Source organism: Pan paniscus, chromosome 5 (genome assembly GCF_029289425.2).
Source record: "Pan paniscus chromosome 5, NHGRI_mPanPan1-v2.0_pri, whole genome shotgun sequence".
Classification (NCBI taxonomy): domain Eukaryota; kingdom Metazoa; phylum Chordata; class Mammalia; order Primates; family Hominidae; genus Pan; species Pan paniscus.
This window is the reverse complement of record NC_073254.2, coordinates 45,930,970-45,958,844: the sequence shown is the minus strand read 5'-3', so window position 1 is coordinate 45,958,844 and position 27,875 is coordinate 45,930,970. Positions and strand designations below refer to the sequence as shown.

The 27,875-nt window shown below is 43.4% G+C and overlaps 1 non-coding gene and 1 pseudogene across 1 annotated transcript; one reads left to right on the top strand and one right to left on the bottom strand.

Moving 5' to 3' along the window:
• Positions 1 to 26,643, top strand: part of LOC106634870 (dihydrofolate reductase-like) — a 33,609-nt pseudogene extending 6,966 nt beyond the window's left edge.
• Positions 21,228 to 21,334, bottom strand: LOC112440165 (U6 spliceosomal RNA). Its single transcript, XR_003028353.1, has one exon. It is a non-coding gene; the product is annotated as a U6 spliceosomal RNA (small nuclear RNA).
• Positions 26,644 to 27,875: the final 1,232 nt, after the last annotated feature.

Below are 27,875 nucleotides of genomic sequence, written 5' to 3'. Positions count from 1 at the left end.
GCGTGCAGAGGAGGGGCCGAGGTGAGAGCCCAACCCCTGCCTAGGCTGTGGTGACTGGTGGCTGCACGGGGGTCCCAGTGCTTCTGGAGCTATCATTCTTTATCTCCTGAAGACCCCGGACCCGCACATACAAAAACTCTGCATTTCTGGTGGAGCGGTCTTCTCTTTTGAGATGTAAACACTACTTCTCGAATCTTAAAGCCAGCCATTGCCACTCCTAAGGGATAAGCCTCTAACTCCACTGAAATTAGCCTCAGAATTTCAGCTGAGCATTTGGAGCCACAGGCAGGAAGTCTGTGGGATTTGCACCTGGCTGATCTGGAAGGTGGTCCTGAAAGGTAGTGTGTGACTAGGTGGGCTTTGAGGGGCATGGATGTCCCTGATGAGAGGAGAACAAGACAGATGGGAAGCCTCCAAAAGTGAATTTCAGTGGGCCCTGTGCCCAGCACTAGGATTTGGAAAATCTTTTCCCAGCCACTTTTGGCCTGTGGGTTTTCATTCTGCTTTCCTGTCTGCCAAGCCACTGCAGGCAATCCCTTCGTTTGGTAAACATTTATCAAATACCTACTGTGTGCGGGGCGTTGTTTTAAGAGGAGCTGGGACTGAGGTAAGAGGAAATAAACCCTCCTTGCCCTCAAGGCGTGCCCAGTCTTGCTCAGGCAGAGATCAGTAAGGAAATCATAACACAAATTGAGAGAGAAAAAAGGAAGAAACTGGTCAGGCGGGCAGTTATGGTGGGTCCTCAGGTGAATTATTTCAAACAAAAGAACAGCCTGCAGGCACAGAGAAGGGAACTTGCACAGGGGGGCTTGCCTAAGACATGCCCACAGCTGCACAAATAAGAAAGGCTGCACAGGAGACTTGTCCAGACATGCCCACAATGGAAAATTCTGTCCCCCGATACGTAGGCAGTCAGGGAAACAAAGCAATATGGAGTAACTCAAGCTAAGGGCCTGCATGGGCACTAGGAGGATGGGGTGGAGCTACCGGAAATTCGTGCCTTATGCAAATGAGACACCCAGCCCTCGTCAGTTTCTTATAAAAGCCTTTGCATTCAGCTGTAAAAATGGCAACCATCTTCCAAGCCCCCTCTCCGTGGGGGAGAGCTTTCTTCTTTTGCTTATTAAACTTTTGCTCCAACCTCACCCTTTGTATCCATGCTCCTTAATTCTCTTGGTGGTGAGACAAAGAACTCCAGGTAACACCTCACAAGGAGAGACTGAGAGGCTGCTACGTTGTGGTGCATTGGCAAGACTAACAAACTGGCTAGTGGGACATGCACACTTACTTGGTAGACATATATGTAGATCTTCAGCTCTGACTAATGAAGGAATACCAAAAATCTCATAAAAGAAAAAAATATTATTTGAGCTTTGTTTTGTGGTGTAAGTGGGAGCCCCACAGGCACCCAGGATAGGAGAGCTTTGCTCAGAATCCAGGAAGTGAACATCTTTCCCTGGGCCAGGCCAAGAATGAGACTAAGCTGATTGAGGAGCCTGGTGCTTCCTGGCAAGAAAGGGTGTCTGACACCTGACTATCCAGAAGTCACAGCTACTCAATATTGAGACTTGAAACAGAGAGAGAGACAGAGAGAGAGAGAGAGAGATCTGATTTGAAAAGCAGAATTCTGCTGAGGGCTTGTTAAATGCAGAGTTTCTGATACAGTAGGTCCAGGCCAGGCCCTGAAGATTGAATATCTAAGTTCCCAGGTGATGCCAATGCTGCTTCCCCCAGGACCACACTTTGAGAACCACCACCCTAAGGCAATCTGTGTTGATTTCTAATATCAGAAGAGGGCTGGGAGGCAGAGGTGTAGGATCAACGAGACCACACCTGACCCATCCTGGACAGCTCCCCACCCCAATCTTGCAGCATTTTATTTCCTGGGAGTCCTGGGAATGGAAGACACCCAGGAAGAGACCAAATGTGGGGTCACAGGGTGATCCAGAGGCTCGGCTTCATACAGCACCTGGGGCTCCCGCCACTCCACAACTGGCCCCCACACCCTCAGTCTTCCCACCCCTCACGACACTGACCTCCAGACCTTCCTCGACTGCTCTCAGCAGGTTGGGCCTGGGATGTGACACTAGGAGCTCTGAGTGTACCTTCTGATCCAAAGATAGGGTGACCGCATATGACAAGTACTCAGATGGGCCATTAATAGGACCTTGAACATTTGGCAAATGGCTTCAGTCACGTGTGCTTGAGAATTCCAGTGTTTTCTAGATATGGCAGCCATGAGCCCACACAAACACTAGAGGGCGTCGTGAGCATACTGAAACCCATAACTGCTGCGCTGGATCCCCTAGAATCCCTTTCCCACTTAGACCAAGATTTGAACAAAATTTCCTTCACCAAACAAACTGCATTTAATTAATCATGCTGTTATTTTACCTTGTAATGGAAAAAAGACAGATGTAAAGAAAGATCATGCAATTAAAAAGAAAACAACGTACTGAATTAAAATGGCAGTAAACCTCCTCGTTAAAGGAATAACATAATATTTAGAAAAATTTTAAATTTTATTTCGATAAAGGTTAAAAAATTCCATTAGTTTTTAAAAAGTTTTTCATTTTGAATTTTTTTGGGGTTTGTTTGGTCTCCCTAGGACTTATCTTTAATTTCTTGATATAGTTCAAAATTCAAAATTCAAAATGTTCAAAAGGTAAAATGTCTCTCTCTTACCCTGTCTCATCCCCAAGAGGCAACCAAGGATATCAACTTTTTGCTTATTCTTCCAAATATATTTTATGCATATGCAAGCAGATATAAATGTGTACATATATATCCTTTGTCCCTTTTCACACAAATTTTAGCAGACTCTATATGTTATTCTACACCTTGCTTTATTTCTTCTTAACAATGTATCATGGAGACCATCCCATGAGGGAATATCAAGAGTTTCCTATGTCTTTCTTCTTTTGTGTTAAATGTTTGTAGACTCCGCCGTGTAGATATGCAGTGCTTGTTTGGGTTTTCTTAGGAAGGTAGGGAGGCCTCCTCATGTTACCCAGAGTGGAGTAGAGTGTATTCACAGGTGAATGCTACTGTGCCCAGCTTGCAATGCTTTTTTAACTAGTCTACTAGTGACAGACATTTGGATTATTTTTTCTTTTATCTGTCATTTTCTTTCTTTCTTCTTTTCTTTTTGCTTTTACAAACAGGGTTGCAACATATAATTCTGAATACAGTCATTTTTCAGGAATGCAGGTGTGTTTTGGACACATTGTTAGAAGTGGGACTGCTGGGTGTATGCATTTTTAATTTGGACGGAAATAGCCATACTGCCTTTCCTGAAAACATTTCCAGTTTGCAGGCCCATCTGCAGTATACCAGAGTACCTGTTTTGGTACCATTATTTTTTTGATTATAGAAATATGTAGAGATATATATTTGGGAGCCATCTGTGTCTAGATGATATTTAAAATCCTGAGAGTGGAGGACACCGGAGTGATTAGGAAGGTAGTAACACCCCAGAGTGCTCCAGCATCTACAGCAAAAGGAGCCAATGAAGGGGAGCTGAGGAGGAGCAGCCAGTTGGGGAGGAAGAGAACTTGACCTGTAAAATGTCGAAGAAGATTTTAAAGGGGGGAGCTGATACAACCTCTTCAGAGAACAATTTGACATCCTGTAACATCACATGGTAAAAGCACAGTAATCCCATTCCTACATCCATATCTTGGGGAACTCACACAGGGGACCAGAGAGAGATGACCCAGGATGTTCATTGTGGCAGTGTCTGTAACAGAAACAAGCTAAAGGTCACGGACAGAAGAGATAAACTGTGGGATATTCCTCCCATGAATACTATCCAGCACTGAAAACAAAGTAACTGTTTCTATGGGTGTGGGTTCACCTCATAAACCATATTAAATGATAAAGCAAGCCACAGAATGATACATTCAACAAAAAACAATTTATACAAAGTCTAAAATCATGTAAAACAAAGGGATTTAAAAAACTTTGTAACAATATAAAGGCATTCACCAAATTCAAGACATCCGCCACTCCCCACTGGCAGTCCTTGCTTTACTCAGTATAGTATCGACTGAAACACATACGTAACAGAACTGTGGAAAATCAGGGCTATCTGCATATATTTCTATTGTTTTCTATGTATACTACATATAGCCAATAATATTAAAATGTTACAAATTGACAAACCTGAGTAGTGGCTTCACAAAGATTTCTTTTAATTCTCTATTCTTCCAGCTAGAACTACTTCAGCTAGATCAAGTGGTGGCAGTGATCTGCAAAAGTCAGAGGTCACAGTTACCATGACAACCCCAACAGAGCAGGCAAGGTTGTGCTTGACCTGCAGGGAGTGTGGGGAAGGTTAACAGAGGGCAGTGTCCTAGGTTCAGAACAGAAGGACAGCCAGCAAGGGCGCTGCTTGATATCTATGAAAAGAAAGCAAGAATTGAGGAGTAGGAGGCTGAGGGTGTTTGATCCAAGACAAAGTCATAATCCATTCTCAATGCCTAGACCTCACCTAACTTTCAGATTCAGATCCCAATGACAGAGGAGGGGAGTCCATATCCCTAGGAGGAAGAACCCTGGAACACCCTGGGAGTATATGCTGGGTCAATTCCCTGAACTCTTCTGCAAAGGAACCTACGCCATTTACACAGGAGACTGTACACCGGGGAAGGGAAATAGGCAGAATTTGGGTGAGTATTGACTTTGTGTGTGAGCTAACATTGATGCCCAGATTCCTACAGCACCATCATGTCCCATCACAGAGGGGCTTCCAGAGGCCAGGACACATTATAGCTCACAATCCCATAGTCCCAGCCCTGTTTAGTTCCCTATTCCTTGAGTGCATAGTGGCATTGATGCACTGGCAGCTGGAGTGACCCCCACACCGCGTCTCTAGCCTGTGGATTAATGGCTCTTATTGCGCTGAAGGCTAAAGGGAAACCTCTGAAACTGCCCCTATCCCAACCGAAGCGATATTACGTCCCAGGGCAGGTCTTGGAGGTTATTGCAGGTATCGTGGGGGGTAGCACCACCATTAGAGAGCTGTAGGAGGTGGGATAGTGCTGGAGTTGCCTATTATCGCCGTGTATTCTGTCCTTGCAGAAGCCCAATAGGACCTAAAGAATGAACAGGATTACTTCAGACTTGACCAAGTAGTGGTCTTGATTGCAGCTGCCATGCTGGCTGGATATCACTGCTAGCAGAGGTTAATGAGGCTGCAGGCCAATGGTGTGCAGCCGAGGATTTGCTGAGTGCATTCCTTTCCAGCTAGAAAGTGGATATGGAGTTATTCACATTCATACCACATTTATTTACAGTTTCCCTGAGAGCTATTATAACTCTTCTGTCATCTGTAACATAGTCTTAAGAGATGCCGGACATTCTACAGAATATTAAATCTGTTCATTTCATTGGCAGCATCATAGATTGGGATGGATGAGAAAGAAGGTGGAAAGTATGCTGGAGGTCTTGGTAAAACACATGCACCCCAGAAAGAGGAGGATAAATCTTACAGAACTTTATGAGTGGCAACTGCAGTGAAATTTTATGGGTCCAGTGGCTAGGTGCATGCAGAGATATTTCTTCCAAGTAAAAACAAAAGAAAACAGAAAAAAAAAAACCCATTGCATCTTTCATCTTCAGTGAAAAAAAAAAAAAAAAGAGAGAGAAGCAGACTGCCTGGTGAATCTCTTTGGGTTCTGACACACCACATTCCATATCTAGGTATATCATTTTGGCCACATTTTGGGTGACATAGGAGGATGCCAGCTTCAAGTGGAGCCTACACAGGAAAGGACTCTGCAGCAGATCCAGGCTGTGGTGCAGGCAGCCACCATCCCTCAGACCCCCTGGTGCTGGAGGTGGCAGGGCTGGGGAAAGATGCAGGATGGAGTGAACCGAGCATCAGTGGGGAAAGTCACAATGGAGGGCCTGGGATTCTGGAGTAAGTTCATGTCATCCACAGCAGAAATATATGCCCCCTTCTCAAAGCAACTTTTAGTGTTGCTGGCCCTGATCAGATAGAATTCTTGACCACAGGACACTGAGAACCACGTAATTCCAAGTGGTTGTATGAATTGGCTTCTGTGTGACCTACAGAGTTATAGATTGGACAGGCCCAACAGTGTCCATCATGAGATGGAAATGGTCCATGTGGAATGAGCCCAAACCCCAAGTTAACACCCCATCTGCCCAGAAAATACCTGCCCCTGAGGTGGCACTGAACAACCAAGCAGACAAATGGAAGTTAGCCAGCCTTCACTGGGGGCCATCTCAGGCCTTGCAGGGTGGGAACATGCATGCAGGAATCACAATAGCTCCCTTCATGTGCCCATCCTGCCAGGTCACTCAATGGCCTTGGTCGGTGGGAGTCAGTGCTGCTGGACCCATAGGTAGCCTCCAAAAGGTGAGACTCCCACCTACCAAGGCCGAACTAGCTGCTGCCACCTCTGAATATCCAACTTGTCAGGATTAGACACCCGTGATAGGCCCTGATGTGCCCTGCTTAGGCACTATTTCTTTAGGTGATCAAAGTGCCACTAAATGACACATTGACCACATTAAGCCTCATCATGGAAGGGCCAGAGATTCATCCTCACTGGGATAGAAACTTCCTCCGTGGGTAGGCTTTTCCCCCCACTATTCTCAGACTCTCAGCCAGCACCACTGACATTCCTGATCCACAGGTTTGGAATTACTCTCAGCACAGCCTCTTCCTGGGGGACCCACCTCAAAGGGAAATGGAAGTGGGTGCAGCATGGGCCATGACCAGGGGATCCACTGATCCTATCACCATCTGCACCCTGCGGGGGCTGCCGGCCACACAGAACACTGGACAGGCCTTCAACAGGCACAACTCAGAACCAGCTTGGAGGAAACACTGAGGAATGGGTGCCATCTTTCAGGGCACGGTGCATTTATTGAATCAGAGACATCACTACGGTGCTGTATTCTCAGTAGGAAGAAACTTGGGTCCAGAAACCAAGGGATGCAAGAGAGTGTGGCTGCATGTCCCATCCCTTATATTCACCCACTGTGGAACTTGCACTTCTCATCTCCCAAATCTGGGCTTTGTAGTATAGGAGGTCCTGGTTTTCCACAGGGAGGCACTCAGGCAAGGGGACAAACAAGAGCCCATTGAGCTACACATTACAGTTGCCCCCAGGACAGTATGGGCCTAGAGACAAGCAGGGAAGAAGAGCACTCCTCTCCTCTCCAGGCAGGGGTGATGGATCCTGATCCCCAGGACGAGGCAGGGCTGCTGATACACAGTAAGGGCAGGAGGAGTTTGTGTGGAACCCAGAGATTCACTTGGGGGCCTCCTTGTTTCCCTTGTCCCATTGTAAATGTGAACAGAATCGTCCAGCAACCCAGTCTGACAGCGTTTGATTTCCAAAGGCCCAGACCCCTCAGGAGGAAGATTTGAACCGCATTTCCAGGAAATTTCCCAAGGCCTCACTCCCGTGCTCTGTCATTCTCAGCAGCATTGGTGCAGAGGCCCTGCTTCCCATGGGCTGTTCCCAGCCACTGACACGTAACAGCAGGGACACTAAGACAGACCATTCCTGGGCAACAGGAGACTCCTCTGTTGGCCATCTGTGGCTGGAGGACTCCTCCATGGCCTTGCTCAACTCTCCTTAGATTGCTTGTGGTCTAGGATGCGTCCAACAACCCTTCTTTCCTTTTGTCCAGGACTGGAGTCAGCCTTGCCTCTGGATGTGCCACTTTTCCCAGGGTTCTCTGGCTCCCTCCCCATATTCTTTGACAGGTGTGTCCCCCAATAAACCTTGTGAGAGGCCCTGAGCCAGAAGCACTCAAGGAAATCTCTCCCAGATTCCTGACCACTGGAAACTGTGGGAGATGATAAGTATTTGTTGTTTTGGGTTGTCAAACTTTATGTTATTTATTATACAACAGTAGACAATAGGGCTTCAGAAGAGAGAATGAATTACTACACTTTAATTTTTATTTACTCTAAATTAACTAAAAGATATTCAATGTTATTTGGTTTTAAGATTTCAGTATTTCCATGTATCAATAGGATGTATTTTATTAACATTCACAACAATCTATTTATTTGAACTTCAGTTTCCTACTACGACCCAATTAAACACAAAAGGAAGATCCTGGCTATGCGAGGATGATTCAGTGATGGCCTTCAAATAACCACCCCTGGTTATTCACCTTCCCCAGTTACTCAATCAACATTACTGTAGGTGCCGCTGTGAAGGGATTCTGCAGATATAAGGAAGGTCCCAAATCAGTTGACTTTAAGGCCATGATTATCCTGCCTTGGACTGTCCTAATCAGGTGAGCTCTTAAAACAACTTATTTCTTCTTCAGCAAAGAGATTCACAGTGTGAGCGAGATTCAACGTGAGGGGCTTCCTCCACTGTGAGCTTTGAAAATGGAGGGGCCATGTGGCAAAGGATATGGCGGGCTCCAGGAATTGAGAACAGCTCCACCCCACCTCCACCTGACAGCTGCCCAGGAACAAGGACTACAATCCCACAACTGCCTGAAACTGAATTCTGCCACCAAGCTCTGTATAAGCTTGAAGGAGGACCCCAGCCTCAAGATGAGGACACAGCTTCGTGAAATCCTGAACTGAGAATCATTCACACCAGGCCTGGATTTCTCATTAAGGAAATGTAGAGAAATAAATGGGTGCTGTGTAGAGCCAGTGAGTTAGTGGTAATACGTTATGCAGTAACAGAAAATTCATACATAGACCAACAGATAAGCATATAACATTTTCTCTATTGGAATAAATTAGTGAATTGAAATGCACACTCCTTGTATAAGATAAAATCTTTCCTAATTTTTTGGTATTCTTCATTTTATAATTTTTATGCAATGCAATTACATTTTAATACAATCATATTCATGAATTCACCAAAGACCAAAGCTAACTTTGTATCTACTATGTACCAAGCATGTCTTTACATACTGTGCAGTTGGTTCAGTCCTCACACATGCTTTCCTCATGTTTCCTGCCTTGGGTCTGCAGTCACAGTTTTGGAAACTTCTCTGGGGTCCAAGACTAGGGGGTTCCTCTAGGACCTCATGGCCCTGTCTCCTCCCTAGCCCCTCACAGGATGATTTCTTCCCAGAGGCAGAGAAGGAGGTGCTCAGGCTGTGTGTAACTATGGGAGACAGATGTGGAGGAGCTCACCTATGCCATAATTCCTCCTCTCCCACATCTCCTGCAGGCTCTGACCAGGTCCTGTTTTTGTTCTACCCCAGGCAGTGACAGTGACCAGGGCTGTGATGTGTCTCTCACAGCTTGTAAAGGTGGCGTCCTGGAGGGCCTTATGTGGAAGGGCGATGGGGTACAGGGGACAAGACTGGATTACAGTGATTCTTTGGGACACTTTGAGTGTGTAGTGGGGAGTTCAGAGTGTTACGCTTTATGGCCACTGACCTGAATTTGTTCATGACTATTGTTTTCTGTAGCCTGAGGCAGCTGTCTTGTGAGGGACTGAGATGCAGGATTTCTTCATGCCTCCCCTTTGTGACTTCAAGAGCCTCTGGTGTCTCTTTCTGCAAAGGCATCTGAATGTGTCTGCGTCCCTGTTAGCCTAATGTGAGGAGGTGGAGAGACCAGCCCTCCCCCATGTCTACCATGATCCCCTTCCCCATGCTGAATTAGCTGACTTTACAAAAAGAAAATTACCATCAATAATGTGGATGGGCCTCATCTGATCAGTAGAAGACTCTGAGAGCAGAAACTGAGGTTTCCCAGAGAAGAAGAAATCCTGCCTCAGAATTAGAACATCTTCTTTCTGCGTTTTCAGCCTGCTAGCTTATCCTGCAGATTTTCATACTTACCACCCTAATAATCACATGAATAAATATCATAATATGAATACAAATACACACACACACACACACACACCCTATTGGTTCTGCTTCTCTGAAGAATCTAGACTGATAGAGACTGTGGTACAAAGAGTGGTTCTAGAGGAACAGAATCTTTTTAAAAATTTTATAGCTAACCATAAAAAATACTTTATTAAAATGTTGAAATGTATATAAGCATAATTATAAATTAGCAATTAAGAATTAAATTGGCAAATAAGAAAAGAATTGTTTTCTTTTCCTAATACAGTACAAGCAACAGTAATTTGGATCTTCCTCACTTTCAGCCACCATTTGCCCTAGGTGTCCTTCACTTAAGCTTCTGGCTTGTGTTTTGGAGTGAAAATTCACATGGATACTAAGCAGCAACTCTAATAATGTGAATCGGTATCAAAAACTCCTTACGGCATGTTAGCATGTAATGATGGTTCATATATATTCCAACATCTCACAACAGGCAAGCATTATTTCCAGAAGAAAATTAAGTCACCTTTGTAGCTGCGAGTGAATGTTCTACAAATGAACACTGAAGATTTAAGGCATTGCTCTGCTCTGGAGCAGTGCCTCTGTGGCTCCAGCAAACTGTACAAAGGCTTTCTTTAATAATATATATATATTATTTTATATACACAAATATTATATATATACACACCCCCTGAAACTAAAAGTCGAAAAAAGAAAAAATACAAATGTATCTTCTGTGATAGTTCAATTACTTCACTCCATCGATGATTTTCTTGGGCATAGAACTGAAACTATCAGTCAATGATGTGTGTTTATACACCTTGCTGTGATTCAGTGGTTATGAGCAAATGGTCTTCCATTTCCTATTGCCACTATAACATGGTTATTTGTCCCCGATCTAACAACTCCTTCTCCAGCTCCATTCTCTGGCCCCTGAGATTAATAGTTCAAGTGGTATTTTGGGTCACTAAGTGGTTAGACAGGACAAGGTTGATTTGAGCTAATTTCTGGCATGTCCATTTTGATTTGTAACAGAAGCTTTTTCTGGATTCTTCCCCTACAAGGTGAGCTGGAAAACTGCAACCATCACCCACGCTTGAAAATACGGGAGGTAGCCAGTGTTTCTCTTTATGGCCAAACACTTGTCTCCAATTTTTACTATTGTCCTGTTTTTTTAAACCAACACAGCAGTAGTAGCTGAAAAGAGAGAGACACTGAAGAAGAACTTTGCAGGCACAAAGAAAAGGAAAAGTATGTGGAGCTTTGCTGTGTATCTGTCAGTTCATCCTACTCCACTAGAACCTGGCGTTCTCAGGACTTGATGTCCTGCAGGCACCCAGCTGAGGGCAGCGAGCACCCTGAGAGCCAGCTGGACTCCCCTCTTGGAGTGTAATCGCACAGCAACAGCATCTGCATATAGAGTTGCCCTGCACTTCTGGAACCGTCTCTGTTGGACATGGGGGCTACTGTGACATTGTCCTTCCTTCCGTTTTCCTTCCTTCCTCTGTCTTGTTGCTAGGGATAACTTTGCCCCTGCTGGCCTCATGTCCTGAAGAGCTGACGATGACACGTCCTGGCTGGCGTCCTCCCTGGTTGGCCTTGGGTCACTGTCTAAGTGTTAAGTGTTGCCCGTGGCAGGAGGTTGTGGGAATGAGTGGCACCGCCTCACGGAGCTGTCCCTGTGGGAGTGACCCGCCGGTGTTTGTACCTGTGGCATTTTCACAACTCTTTCCAAGACTCAAGAATGTGCTGTGGGAGGAGAGCAGGTCTGGGTCCTCCCCTGTGTCCCCCATCTACTCATCTGGGTGGCTGTGGGACTGACGTTGTCGGAAATGAGAAACGCTGCCCCTTCACAAGGCACTACCTAGTTTTTCTCTTCTGGAAGGTGGCAACACAATGCCCAAGTTGAGATGGACACAGGAGTCAGCATCCTAAAGTAAAACATGTGATTCTAATAGAAATACCTGAGCTTTTCAATGTGAATGAACAGGACCTTCCACCCTCTGGCAACTATGTATTTCTCCTTGAGATTTGACCAAAAAAAAAAAAAAAAAAGAAAAAGAAAGAAAGAAACAATGGAAAAAAAAAGCAGAAGAAGGTGTGGTGGCTGGGGTGTGGGGAGCTGGGACCCTGGCCCTGTGCAGGTGAGTTGCCTGGTGCTTCTGGGGAGGCCACCACCATCCTGGGCTCTGGCAGGTTGAGGCACCACAGAGCCAGCCTTCCTGACGATGCCGTCTGTCCCAGTGGCTCACCGGAAGCCACAGCGCCCAGATTAGTTTTGTGTTGATGAAATTTTTAAAGTATTATGTTACATAATTTTACGCTTTTTGAGGAGGCAAATAAGTCTTTCTGGCTAAGTTGCTCCTCATGGCAATCTCTCTGATGTGCTTGAAGACGGCCAGGTCTGTAGGGTTCCCACCCTCAGTGAATACTTGTGCTTCCCTGCGGGGTCTATTTTCAGGGGTCTTTGCCTGTTGGTTGCCCCTAAGACTGCTGACCTCACGCCCTTTGGTGGAAGCCATGCTCTTCCTTGCTCACTGAGGGTTGGAAAACTGGAAAATTACGGTCGATGAGGATAGACAGTAACATTTGTTCTGTGTGGCACTGTCATCACCCGCACTTGAAGGTGAAGCCATGTTTCAGAAAGTACAAAACGTGGCCCCATCCCTTGGCTGCCAAGTGGCCTAGTGGCAATGTGAGCCCGAGTGGACGACACTGTGACACAGGACAGGGTGGATTCAAGGGCTCCTTCCCAGCTCAGGGATTAACTGCAGGGCTGGGGGTAACCACGGCTGAGAGGAACCTGGAGACATGCTGGTGTGTGGCCGGGTGAGAGCCTGGAGAGAGCCTCCACCTGTCCTCACAGCACCTGGGGGAGACATACTGAGGAGGGGGCACCTGCCCCTCCACTCTGCCTCACCGTTGTCCCCCATCTCACTGGTATCCCTGGTGTCCACCAGGCACTTTTCACGTGTCTCCTCCTTAACCTTCAGAACTTCTCCGTGAGGTCAGTGTTGGGTTTGCATTTCTGGAGTTGAGGGAAGACTTTGAGCCTGGGAGACTCCCTAGGGAGGGGTCCACATTCCATAACTGATGCCACAGTTGAGCCCCAGCAGTTCGGACTTTGGACCCCAGAGTGTTCTGAGCTCTGAGTTGCTCTGGGCTGGCAGTGCCCTGTGCCAGCTGCACTGAGGCAGCCGTGTTCCTGCTGGTCCTACAGGTTTCCCCACCTGAAACCAGAAGCAGATCAGGATTTCCCAAATTCTCTCTAGCCCTGCTGGGTGACATCTCCACTGTTTTAATGAGGCAATAATTGCAGCTACTACTTCTGTGGTGGGTGTTGCCATGTTCCAGGCATCTTTCTGGGTACTTGACATATGTAAACACATGCATTTATAATGGAAGCTCGTGAAGCACAGAGAGGTTAAGTGACTTGTTCAAGGTCACACAGCAGTAAGTAATGGAGCTGGAATTTGAGCTGAGACAATCTGCTGGCATCATGTCAGATACAGTGAGATGACTGGAGGTGGGAAGAAGCTGGGGTGTGTTGATTACACAGAGTACACATGGCCTCTGTAGTAAGCTGGAGCCTGTGGCCACCCAAAGGTGGATTTGTGCATGAGCCGAGGACAGGTTTCTAATGTGCCAGATGAGGTGAGTAGGAGATTATGCACTTGTGTCTTCAGCCTTGTCCTCCCCGTCTTTGTCATCTCCTGAGGATGGAGCATCTGTCATGTGCACACTGAGTGGCACCGCTCATGCTGGGTGAGTCGCTGCAGCTGCAGGCCCCCAGGGTCCTCGTGAGAGGCAGTCAGCACCTGCAGCTGCTGGGGCTCCACCAGGATGCATTTTGAGGACACCAGCTCTGCACCATCCTTGACCCAGACAGTGGGCCCCATGGGACCACCTCCAGGCAGGGAGCAACTCAGCCCTGCGGTGTCCCTGAGGCCAAAGAACAACTGCTCCTGATGGTTTCAAGACCTCAGCGGGAGGCTGCAGCAGGCCTTGAGTGAGGGAGGATCAGCTCCCAGAGCCTGGGTCCTGCCAGACAACACTCAAACCAGGGGCTGGTAAATAATCCCCAAAAGGACCTGGGGCAACATTTTCAACTTTGCCAACCAGTCTCTATACCAAAGACTTAACTTTGCCCTTGTAGCATGAAGCAGCCTTCCATAGACATCCTGATGGTCTCCCCCAGGCGGGCTGCTCCCAGTCCTAGGGGATCAGAAGTAGCGGCTGAACAGCCACAGCCATACAAAGCACTAGGGTGCAGGCCAGGGTGTCTGTGGCAGGGGCTGGGGCTGCAGTTTGTCAGGCAGCATGCAGAGGCATGCTGCTCCCCACAGCTTAGCTTGGCACTAGCAGGAGGAGAGTGCCCCTTAGAAGCCTAGGGGCCACTGGAGCCCGACTCAGTGTGTGCAACTCACGAATAGGCTTGGTGCCCATAAATCCAGCACCATTCTGGGCTGCTGACCCACCAGTGCATAGTGCACCCCAGCTGAGCCAGCTGTCCTTGGCCCACCAAGCCTCAGACCATGCCCAGCCTAGCTTACTGGGGCATAGGGACACTGGAACAGAATTTTAAGAATGAATGTACTGAATTTGGTGGGGTGGGGGGTTTCTTGAATTGTTTCTCTAATCTATTTGGATTTAAAGGCACAAATGACTCTATTTCCATTAGTACAGAGAGTGTGAATACTCAGAATATCACCATTGGATAGACCTAATCAAATACTTATAAGATCTGGGTGACTATGTATTTGAGACCTTAGAAGACTTTGTTAAACTAGCTATTATAAGGTGATTAGCTAATTTTTGCCAATTGTGCTGAACAAAATTGGGAAAGAAAAAGATGAACTCAGGGCTGCAAACTTCCAGCTCATGAGTCACATAAATCACCTAAAAGTTTCTATGTTTCCTTTGAATGAAATCCTAATCTCCTGTAGCTGCAGGGCTGAAATTTCTGAAAAATAAATGCAGCGTCTCATTCTGTGGGTAGCTAAATTACAACACAAAACAAATCCCAAACTTAAAGAATATCTGTTATTTAAGTGAAGGCATTGATTGGGAATAAATGGGATCCTGAAAATCAGAATGGGGACATCTGGGCAGATCCTAATGAAGCTAAAGACACTGAACTCCTAAATTCCTCTGAGAATTATTTGCCAGTTACATTCAACCACATTTGGCGAAGTTAATCCAGCTTTCCCTAACGAAAAGGTAATGGTCTTCTCTGAGGGAGTTGCCCTCAAGACCCTGTGATTCCACTCAACATTCACCCCCAATACCCCTCTGTGATTCCAGATACGTAAATAGCCTTGAGTCCTAGCATGTCCTGAAAGGTGAGGTGGAATATGTCAGTATGACGATTTAGAGAACCAATGTGACAATGTGATGAAAATAATTAAAAATGTTTAAAAGTCTGTGTCCTAATGTTTATCACTTGAGTATTCTATGAATTTTCTAAAATTCCAAACATAGAAGAATCTTTCTATATAAAGATGCTTGTCAAAACATTATTTACAACAAGAAGGTTACATCTTCTTATCTGAAATGGGATATGGCTTGTAAAAGTGTATAAACTTTATGCAGAGCTTATAACATGGAAAACTACTTGTATAATAATACATTCCAAAAGCAATATCCAAGATAACCCTTAACATATGAATGCAACTTTGTAAAATGACAGCATATATAAAAATACATATATAGAAAATAACAAAATGAAAATCAGCACCACTGCACAAGACAGCTCCAGGGACCACCATTTGCACTGCAGTCTACAAAGGTTCAACAATATAATAGCAGTGATTTTTTAAAGAAAGGTCTAGGTGATGTTTCTAACTGTCTGTGCATCTTAAAGTCTTCTGTGATCAAATAGGGTTTCACTTTTGAATATAAAAACATATATTTTAACATTTAAAATAAAGCATTTGAAGTAAAATAACAATGAAATGAGGCCAGACATGGTGGCATGCACCTGTAGTCCCAGCTACTCAGGAGGCTGAGGCTGGAACATTGCTGGAGCCCAGAAGTTCAAGGACGTAGTCCACTATGATCACAGCTGTGAATAGTCACTACACTCCAGCCTGGGCAACATAGCAAGACCTTATCTCTATTATAATAATAATAATAGTCATAATCTTCTTTCTCCCTCAGGCTAAAGCTACTTTCTCATTTGAACCCAAAGCGCAGAAATGCCTACCGAGTGCTCCACCAGAGAAAAGAAATGAGTTCTTCCTTCACAATCCATGATCCAATTTTTGGTTATAGAGTTCAGCTGAGCAATAAAGGCAACACTAAGAACACCATCAATATATAGATTACTGATTGTCATGTATGTGTTCGTGTATAAATGTGTGTGTCTATATATATGTATATATATAATTACCACTACACCTGAAAGAGGGAGATGGATTCTTCCATTTCATAGATGAAAATCTGAGCCCCTGTGTACTTTGAGGCTTGGTCTGGGTTCACTGAATATTAGCCTTGAGAACTGGGAGACACTAAGCCTCCTGCAGAGCCCATCTAGGCATGAGCCACACCAGTGGAGACTCCTCAACATCAGGAAGAGCAACTGAGATCCAGGAATGTCCAAACTTGTAGAGGGTCCACGTCCAGTGGAATAAAACTGAAGGATGGGCGAAGGGTACAGTCTAGCTGCTTCCTTCAGCTGGGGGTGGCAGATGGGTGGGTCAGTCAGCTACCCATGAGGTGTATCATGTTCCTAGGGCTGTCTTTCATTCCTCTGCTGAGAACTCCATCCTGCACAGACAAAGACCATATATTCACTGGTGAGCAGGATCCTTTTTAGAAATGCAAACATAACTTCCCTAACATTAAAGCCAAACATTCTTTCTCCCAGTGAACCATCTTATTTGGATAATCTCCTAACTTCCCCTGAAATTAGCCCCAGAGTTGCATCTGAGCATTTGGAAGCAAGACAGAAAGTCATTTTGGGGTTTGGACCTGGCTGATCTTGGACCGTGTTCTGAAAGTGTGGGCGGCAAGCCACCCAGGTGCCGAGGCAAGAGACCGAGGACACGAGCTGTTCTAGTATAATAAAATATAAAACAAGAATAGTTGTACCAGATATAGATCTTAGATATGATTATATATGAATATCATTAATCATTAGTTGGTAGCAATTACTCTTTATTCCAATATTATAATAATCCTCACTCTATAATCATAACCTAAGAAAAACCAGGCCATACAGAGATAGGAGATGAGGGGACATAGTGAGGTGTGACCAGAAGACAAGAGTGTGAGCCTTCTGTTATGCCCGGACAGGGCCACCAGAGGGCTCCTTGGTCTAGCGGTGACGCCAGCGTCTGGGAAGACGCCCGTTGCCAGGCGGACCGTGGTCTAGCGGTAGCGAAAAGTGTCAAGGAACAACACCCACTACTTAGCAGACTTAGAGTTTAGAGAAGACTCTGCTCCTCCACCTCGTGTGGAGGGCCTGACATCAGTCAGGCTTGCCCCCAGCTATCCGGAGGCCTAACTGTCTCCCTGTGATGCTGTGCTTCAGTGGTCACACTCCTAGTCCGCCTTCATGTTCCATCCTGTACACCTGGCTCTGCCTTCTAGATAGCAGTAGAAAATTAGTGAAAGTACTAAAAGTCTCTGATATGCAGAAATAATGGCGTAAGCCATCTTTCTCTTTGTCTCCTCTCTCTCTCTGCCTTGGCTGCCAGGAAGGGAAGGGCCCCCTGTCCAGTGGACACATGATCCATGTGACCTTACCTATCATTGGAGATGACTCACACCCTTTACCCTGCCCCTTTTGCTTTGTATCCAATAAATAACAGAGCAGCCAGACATTCGGGGCCACTACTGGTCTCCGTGCATTTGTGGTAGTGGTCCCCCGGGCCCAGCTGTCTTTTCTTTTATCTCTTTGTCTTGTGTCTTTATTTCTACACTCTCTCATCGCCACACACAGGGAGAGACCCACTGACCCTGTGGGGCTGGTCCCTGCATGAAAGGAGGCTTTCTACTTGCAGAAGAGCAAGGGTGAGCTCTGAATAAGAGATGAAATCCTGAGGGGAAAAGACAGATGGGCAGATTCCCAAACAAACTTGGAATATATTTGCCAGCCTCTTTTTAGTTGTGATAAAATGCACGTAAACACAAAATTTGCCATTGTGACCATTTAAGTATACAAAGCAGTAACATTTAGTAGGTGCACAACGTTATGCAGCCATCATCACTATCAAGTTCCAGAGCATTTTCACCACCCTAGAAGGAAACTCTGTACCCGTTAAGCAGTCACCTTCCACTCTCCCCTGCCACCAGCCCCTGGCACCATTAACCCAGTTTCTGTCTCTCTAGATTTTCTTCTTCTGAATATTTTATTAAAATGGAGTCATACAATATATGGCCTTTTGTGACTGGCTTCTTTCATTTGACATGTTTTCAAGGTTCATCCAAGTTGTAGCATGTATCAGTACATTATTCTTTTTGTGGTCAAATAATATTCCATTGCAGAATAGATTACATGTTGTTTATCCATTCATCGGTTGATGGGCATTTTCTTTTAAATTAAATAGAGAAAACAAAAGAGGAGTTACAAATTACCACCCCCCAAAAAATACTTGCTTTTCTATTTACCTATGAAGTTACTTTTAGCTGTGTACTTCTTTGCTTCATATGACTTCAAGTTGCCATCTAATGTCCTTTTATTTCAGTGTGAAGCACTCCTTTTAGCATTAATTGTAGAATAGGTTTACCAGAGACGAATGCCATCAGCTTTTATTTACCTGTGCATGTCTGAATTTCTCCATTATTTCTCATGGAGAGTTTTGCCAAATATGCAACTGTCAGTTGAGACAGGTTTTTTTTTTTTCTTTCTGAACTTTAAGTTTGTCATGCCAATGTCTTCTGAACTCCATGGTTTCTGAAGAACACTTGGCAGTTAATCTCATGGAGGATCCTTGTACTCAATGAGTCCCTTCTCTTGTTGTTTTCAAGATGCTCTGTTTGTCTTTGACTTTCGACAGTTTCAATATAATGTCTGTCAGTGTGGACATCTTTGAATTACTGCTACTTTAAATGTTTGAGTGTTTTGGATACCCAGATTCATGTTTTCAAAAAAATTTCGGAAGTTTGGGGTCATTATTTCTTCAAATACTCTTTCTCCCCCCTTCTTCCTTCTCTCTTTTGGGAACTCCCAAAATGCATATACTTGATGTTGTCTCTTATATCTCTTCTGTTCATTTTTCTTCATACTTTTTCCCTTCTGCTCCTCAAATGGGCAATTTCAATTGGCCTATGTTTGCGTTTACTGATTCTTCATTCTGCAAACTAAAATCTGCTCTTGAAGCCCTCCAGTCAATTTTCCATTTTGCTTCCCGTACATTTCAGCTCCAGATTTCCATTTGCTTCCTTTTCACAATTATTTATTGATTTCTGCTATCTAGTGAAACATAGTCCTCCTGATTTTCTTTAGTTATTTGTCCATGGTTTCCTTTAGCTCTTTGACTATGTTTAAGACAGTTGATTCAAAGTCTTTGTCTAGTAAGTCAGTCCATTGTTCTTCAGGAACAGTTTCTTTCTATTGCTTTTCCTGTGAATGAGTCATACTTTCATACATGCATAACTCATGTTTTTTGAAGTTGAAAACTAGACATTTTCAATATTATAATGTGGTAACTGTGAAAATTACATTTTCTAAACTATTTTTGTATAGACTGTATTCTTTATTGTATGTGGTCACTGAAGTCTCATAGTTGTAGATGTGTGGTCTTATTTCTGAGTTCTCTATTCTATTCCATTGGTCTATGTGTCTGTTTTTGTACCAGTACCATGCTGTTTTGGTTACTGTAGCCTTGCAATATAGTTTGAAGTCAAGTAGCATGATGCCTCCAGCTTTGTTCTTTTTGCTTAGGATTGTCTTGGCTATACAAGTTCTTTTTGGTTCTATATGAATTTTATTTTTATTTTAATTTTTTTCAATTTAAATAATCAGTAATGTATAACTTTATTCATTAAATATAAAATAATTTGAAAACAATCTTTCTTTTGAAAATTTAAGATTGACAAAAAAATCAACTAAAAAGAATAGTGGCTGAAATTGAATAAAATAGCAAGAACTTCAATGATATATTTGTTAAAACATTTTGAAACAATGCTCTCCATAGACACATTCATCCACTGTTTGCTGGAACATAAATTCCTCATTTAATATTACTGAGCCAATTTAGAATGACATCATTAAATGTAGTTTTTTAAATGTTTTAGTTAGTACTAAAAAAAGACAATTCTCTGAATCTGAAATATTTCTTTTTTCAACCCCTACCTTATTATGTAGTAGCTTTTTAAAATTTTAGGCTGACTTGAATAGCATGGTAAATTATCTTAAAACTGGGGAAAACTTTTTCATGTTCAGATTTGAAAAAAAAAACCTATAATCACTGACATGTCCGATTTCTGATTTTTCAAATAAGATAGATTTCTTGTCTGCAACAATAAACATTTTAAGTAAAGCTATCTTTAGGATTAAATACATTTATTTTTAAATGAAGCATGATTAATTTTCTATAATCCATATTAATGATTCTCAAACTCTTTCTATAGAAGCACCCTTAAAAACAGCAGAGTAAAACATTTTTCTTGAGGACATGAGCTTAATCTCATTAGCTCAAGACAAGCTCCAAATGGCTTGAAAATTTTGAGTTTTATTTTATATATTAATTTTAATTTTACCTTTAATGTCAATCATCTATATGAATTTTAAAATAGTTTCTTCTAATTCTGTGAGAAATGTCAATGGTAGTTCAATGAGAATAGCATTGAATCTATAAATTACTTCGGGCAGTATGACCATTTTCACAATATTGATTCTTTCTATCCCTGAGCATGGAGTGTTTTTCCATTTGTCTGTGTCCTCTCTGAGTTACTTAAGAAGCGGTTTGTAGTTCTCCTTGAAGAGATCCTTCAATTCCCTTGTGAGCTGTATTCCTAGGCATCTTATTCTGTTTGTAGCAATTGTGAATAGAAGTTTATTCACGATTTGACTCTCTGCTTGTCTATTGTTGGTGTATAGGAATGCTTATGGCTTCTGCACACTGATTTTGTATCCTGAGACTTAACTGAAGTTGCTTTTCAGCTTAAGAAGCTTTTCAGCCGAAACAATGGGGTTTTCTAGATATAGGATCATGTCACTTGCAAACAAAGACAATTTGACTTCCTCTCTTCCTATTTGAATATCCTTTCTCTCTCTTACCTGATTGTCCTGGCCAGAACTTCCAATACTATGTTGAACAGGAATGGTGAGAGAAGGCATCCTTGCCTTGTGCTGGTGTTAAAGGGGGATGCTTCCAGCTTTTGCCCATTCAGTATGATATTGGTTGTGGGTTTGTCATAGATGACTTTTATTATTTTGAGGTATGTTCCTTCAATACCTAGTTTATTGAGAGTTTTAAAATATGGAATGCTTCATGAATTTGCATGTCACCCTTGTGAAGGGGCCGTGCTGATCTTCTCTGTATCATTCCTATTTTAATATATGTGCTGCCAAAGCGAGTACTGATCACAAGTTCTTAGAAGTGGAGATAACTGAAGAAATGTGGGTGAGATGGGGTGTTGAATTTCATCTGCAGTAATTTCTGCATCTAATAAAACATCATTATCTCTGTCTTTTATTCTTTAATTAAGTGGTAAAATGCATTACAGATTTAAAGTTTAAATATTCTTGTATTCTGGGGATGAATAACCTGGGCAGGATATTTAATTTATTTATAGCTCATTGGTGGACACAATCTAGTATTATTTTTCTCAGTATTTTTACCTCTAATTGCTTAGAAGTGATTATCTTATCATGCTTTTCTCTTATGTATTCCCTAGCTGGCTTTAGAATCAATGTTATTTATACATAAACAATAATGAGTTTACTGGCTTTCTCTATGTTTCCTCATTCTCTTGAATATTACCTATAAGTTCAGTAACCTGCTTCAAAGTTTTGGTAGAACTTATGTGTAAAACAGTCTGGATATGCCTGAACGGAAATAAAGTTTTACAACTGTTTTAACTTCTTTACTTGTAGTAAGTTCTCCCCATTGCCATAATCTTGTTCATAGTCTCAAAATTATTTAAACCTCTACTATATCTTTAGTGGCATATTTATCTATCATAATGTTATTTTATTCTTAATTACCATTGCCTGTTTTATTTCTCCGTCAAAAAAACAGCTGCTTTTGGTGGGCTAGGCCCTCAGCAGTGGCAGCTGCCAGGTCAGCCTTGGTGAGTGGCGACGCAATTGCTGTGCCCATGCAGTGTCCATCCCAGCCACCATGGCCACTTTGTGCAGGGACTCCATGAGCAAGGCCTGTGTGGCTGAGTGGCATCGTCCATCAAGCCATCTCACCCACCTGGTTACAGGGAGCCCCATCCCCTTAAAGACCCTCTGGTAGGCATCCACACACAACCACTATCGTCACATACTCGGCCTATAGCAAGAGGTCTATGCGTACCTCTCTCCTCTACCTCCCAGTTTTCCAACTCTATTTTCCTCAAGTTTGTGACTGGCCAGCCAAGCCATGAGCCACTGCCCATGACTCGTTCATTCATGCACTATTGGACATCATTTCACACCCCCCACCTCCCATGGGTTTGTTTGGGTTTGATCCCTAGTTCCTGGCTCGAGAGCCATTTCCAAAGCTGTTCTGGTGTCAGCTCCCAAACCTACTGCTCTTGTAGATTTTCCTCTTTATATGTATTTGTTTCCTGGAATTAAAAACAATTGCACTAATTTTTTCAATCCAGCATTTCCAAGGATGTGCAGTAGGAGCGATTCTTCTTAGCGTAGATAGAATTGCTTCAAAACATCAGCAAAGTATATTTGAGCGAAGGACAGCATGCGTGGAGAAAAGAGGACAATCCACAAGTGGGCAGTGGAGTTTCACAAAGTGAATACCCGGGTAAACAACACCCACATCAAAGTATACCAATCACAGCCTCCCGGAAATACCTCTGGATCCTACTCAGTCATAAACCACCCTCCCCAACCCTAGAGTAGCCACTCTTGATTTCTAACACAGATGAGTTCTGCCAGTTCCAGTTGAATGCCATTATACAGTCACCATCATGTCCCTGGGTGTCATCATCTCGCTGTGTGTGGTCATAGCCTATTCACTCCCATGGCTGTCCAATGCTCCACTTTATAAATAGCTCACATTTCTTGTCCCTTCACTGTTGATAGACAATTGTGTTATATCCAGATTTTACAAATCGTGATGCTATGAATAATATTTTCATATATTTTGGCACACACATACATGCATTTCTATTGGTTGATAACTAAGACTGCTATTGCTGGGTCATAGGTGAGTAGATGCTTGGCTTAGTCTCTCAAAAAGCAAGTTTCTAGTAGTAAACAAACAGTACAGGAGGGTGAATCTCTTACTTAGAAATTATTCAGATAATAAATGAGGAAGGAATGAGAGACAGACTATAATAACTCTTTTGCAACGCATCATGAATTAACAGATTTAACCATTGAACAGCAATGGCAATTAACAACACAATTAAAAAAACTAATGTGAGGTTCTTCCTCTTGATGGAAGAACACAATACAGCACCATCAAACAAGTACAAGTGAGAAAGAAATCAAGCCTGAATAGAAGCTAACCTCCATAGCCAATTACCAATTTAGAGGCAATACAGATAATAAAAACACATGTTAAACAATGGCTTGGGGAGCAATCAGCAAAATGCACACTATGGGAAGCTGTACCACACAATATAAATTTCAAGAAAGAATCTATAGAATAAAAGAGAACAAAAGCATATTTCTAAAGGTAAAACTAAATCATAGTTTTGGATGATAAAAATATAAAATAGAACAAAGAAGTTATGATCGTAAAAGTCAGGATGTATTTTTATTTGGGGGAGGATGTATTTTATTTTATTTGCTGAGCTGGGGCAAATGATGGGGCTTCTGGTTTGCTCCGCAAACGTCTATCCTTGGTGGTTTAATGGGTGTTTACTTTTTATTAAAGGACACAAATTTTAGACCTTCTTTTTTTCCTTTTGGAGTCCTAGATTTTATTTTATGACACAAAGGCTAATGAAAAAATAATTTATAGAGTATGGTTACTGTTTTGCACGAAGCCCCCTCCCCATCTTCCCTCTGAGCACCCAGGACAACCAGCAGCCCCAGGACCCCCAGAAGGGGTGACCTCACTTCCAGGTGTGCATGCAGCTCACATCACCAGAGGCAATATGCAGGTCTACTCCTGGACTCCTGGAAGAACCTGACAGGACACAGCTGAGGGGAAGCCTTCCCCGCCATCTGCAGGCTCTTGGCCATCAGTGTAGAGGGAGCGGGTCCTCACCTCTCCACAGGCGCCTTCACGGCCAGAGCCTCCTCTCTGCATGGGGAGTAAGGCCTGGCCCTTCCCCTGAACACGGTGACATGGATCTCGCCAAAGGTGGAGATAACACCATTCCTCCCCCACCAACCTCACGCTTCTTTTGCTTTACAGGAAGATTGGCGCAGGCTGGTGTCCAGTGAAGAAATCCGTGGTGCGTAGGAAGGAGAGGTGGATCTCAGGGCTGTGCGTGATCTGCAAAGGAAGCGCATCGACCACCAGGTGGCGCTGCTGCGCTGCTTCTGCTCCCAGGAGGTGGATGCCCAGGACGAGCTTTGAGGTGGAGAGAGGGATGTCATGGCTCATCCTCCAGTTTCCAAGTAAAAACCTTCCGGCCAATCTTGGCCGCGCGTCCTGGTGTAGCGAGCGGGCTTGGAGGAGCTCACCGCTGCTGTCATGGTTCGTTTGCTAAACTGCATCGTCGCTGTGTCTCAGAACATGGGCATCGGCAAGAACGGCGACCTGCCCTGGCCGCCGCTCAGGAATGAATTTAGGTATTTCCAGAGAATGACACAATCTCTTCAGTAGAAGGTAAACAGAATCTGGTGATTTTGTGTAGGAAGACCTGGTTCTCCATTCCTGGGAAGAATCGACCTTTAAAGGATAGAATTAATTTAGTTCTCAGCAAAGAACTCAAGGAACCTCCACAACGAGCTCATTTTCTTGCCAGAAGTCTGGATGAGATCTTAAAACTTACTTAACAACCAGAATTAGCAAATAGAGTAGACATGATTTGGATAGTTGGTGGCAGTTCTGTTTATAAGGAAGCCATGAGTAGCCCAAGTAGCTGGGACTACAGGTGGGCGCCACGACGCCCGGCTAATTTTGTGTTTTTGGTGAAGACGGGGTTTCACCATGTTGGTCAGGCTGGTCTCGAACTCCTGACCTAAAGTGATCCGCCCGCCTTGGCCTCCCAAAGTGCTGGGATTACAGGCTTGAGCCACCCCAGATCTTTATTCTTTTTATGTAGTAAAAAGTATAAAGCCACGCATGGTTTATTTGAAATATTTTATGTTTTAAAAAAATACAGAAGCAGGAAAACCAATTCTAAGTTCAAGTGAGGAATGATGGTAGTTTGAACCAAAGGGTTGCATGTAGTAAGAAACTGTGATTTAAGATATATTTTAAAGTCAAAAGTAGCAGGATATTCTGATGGAGTTTGCCCTGGGTTTGGGCCCACTGAGTTTGAGATGCCTTTGAGAAATGAAGAAAGTAGAGAGAATAAAAGAAAAACTGGCCAGGCACAGTGGCTCATGCCTGTGACACAGTGGCTCAGCATTTTGGGAGGCAGAGACAGGCAGATACCTTAAGATCAGCTTGGGCAACATGGTGAATCCCCATCTCTACAAAAAATACAAAAGTTAGCTGGGCATTTTGGTGCATACCTGTAGTCCCATCTACTCAGGGAGCTGAGATGGAAGGATCCATTGAGCCTGCGAGTTCGAGGCTGCAGTGAGTTGTGATTGTGCCACTGCACTCCAGCCTGGGTGACAGAAGAGACCTTGTCTCGAAAAAGAAGCTGAAAACAATGGAACCATGCCTTCAGAATTCCAGAAAGGAAGTTATTTTCAACGAATAAATCTATATTCAGTCAAATAATCAAGGGTGAAGGTAAAATAATACATTTTTAGGCAAGCAAAGACTCAGGGGTTACCTCCATGTATCCTTTGTTGGGAAGCTATTGGAGAAATACTCCAGCAAAATGAAGGAGTAGACAAACCAGAGAATGACATGGATCCAGCAAATAGGATCCAACACAGGAAATATTCCAGCTATGGAGCTGGCTTTAAAAAGAAACAGTAAAAATATTAATAGTTTAGCTGGGTGGAATGGCCCATGCCTGTAGTTCCAGCTACTCAGGAGGTTCTAAGCAAGAGGTTGTCTTGAGCCCAAGATTTCCAGACCAGCCTGGCCACCATAGTGAGATTCCCTTCTCTTAAAAATAATAATAGGTTATTGCCAGATTTGGGGCATTTGGAAAAAAGTTCATTGAAGATAAAGCAAAAGTTAAAAAAAAAAAAACAAGGGGGAAGGGTGGTTAGGCAGTCATTAATTCTAGGGTGGAAGGAAGTACAGGACAGGAAGTAAGAGCATAATACTCTGTTTTTCTCAACAATGAGCAATAAGTACATACTCATAATGATGTGGTGACTACTTAGCCTCTAACTCTGGTAACTACTTTGGGACAATATGGGAGGAAAAGTGAAGGTAGTGATGGTGTAAGAGCTAAATCTTCATCTGTCATATCAAGAAATCACTATAGAATGTATAAAATAATCAAGAAATGACTAAGTAGTTATGTGAGGAAAAAAATAGAAGACATTGCTAAAAGAGTTAAAAGTCATTGCTCTGGAGAATTAGGAGGGATGGGGCAGGGGACTGTTAGGATGCATTATAAACTGAAGAGCCTTTTTAAAATTACATGTATTAATATATGCACCCACTTGAAAAACTAAAAAAATAATAATTTGGAAAAACCCATGAAGGTAACTACCAGGAGGAAAAACTAAGAGAATGAAGAGTGCTTGCCTCTCAAGAGAACAACTGGCAGGACTGTTGTTTTCATTGTAAGACTTTTGGAGCCATTTGATTTTACTTAACCATTTTCATGTATTCCTTTAATAAAAACAACTCTATCATAATAAAAAGTTACACTTGTTCATAGAAAACAAACAAACAAACAAACAAAAAAACCTTCCTGCCCAGCCCATCTCATTCTCCCTGAATCCTCAGCGCTAATGAGGACTGTCTCCTTCTCACCTGCCTGGACTGGGCTTTTTAACACTGGAAAGTGGATGTGATTTCTAGTTTCAGCATGTGCTGGTTTATTGTGCTGCCAGTAAAATAAAATCAAAATACACATTGAATAAATAATAAATAAAATAACCCATGGTGAGCAAAGGTTTACAATGTTTGTTGTTGTTGTTGTTTTTTGAGTCAAGATCCCCCTCTGTGGTCTGGGCTGGAGTCCAGTGATGCGATCACAGCTCACTACAGATTTGAATCCATGAGCCCAAGGGATCTTCCCATCTCAGCCTCCCCAATACCTGGGAATACAAGTGCCCTCCACCATGCCCAGCTAAGTTTACTTATTTTTATATCTTTTAGAGACGATGTTCTCACAATGTTGTTCAAGCTGGCCTCCAACTCCTGATCTCAAGCAATCCTCTTGCCTTAGCGTCCTGAATTGCTGGGATTACGGGCGTGAGCTGTCATGCCCAGCTTGTAATGTACTGACACCTTCAAGATTTCCTTCTCCAAGTGTGGACACAGCAGCAGACACCCTTTGTCTCTTGGGTCAGGACACTGGGTAGAGTGGAATAGCAAGGCAACAAAGTCACTGCAGAAAGCATCCATGTGGAAGAGGTCCAGCAGGGAGGGCCAGCTGTCCCAGGGACACCATATTTAGGGATAACTCCTCTTTCTGGGCAGGACTGTTCTTTGATTACTTTTATATTCACGATAGTTCTGAAATCGTAGGATGATGAGACTCAAGACTGGCTAGGATTTGTTTTTAAAAAACCATCTCCGAGACTTGTTGATCTTTTGAATGGTTTTTAGTGTCTCAATTTCCTTCAGAACTTAACTCATTCTTAACATTTCACAGACTACTTTCAGTTAATAATGTACTAGTACCCATAAATATAGAAATATTGCAACCATTTATCCTCTATAAAATGTCCATCTTTTATGGTATAG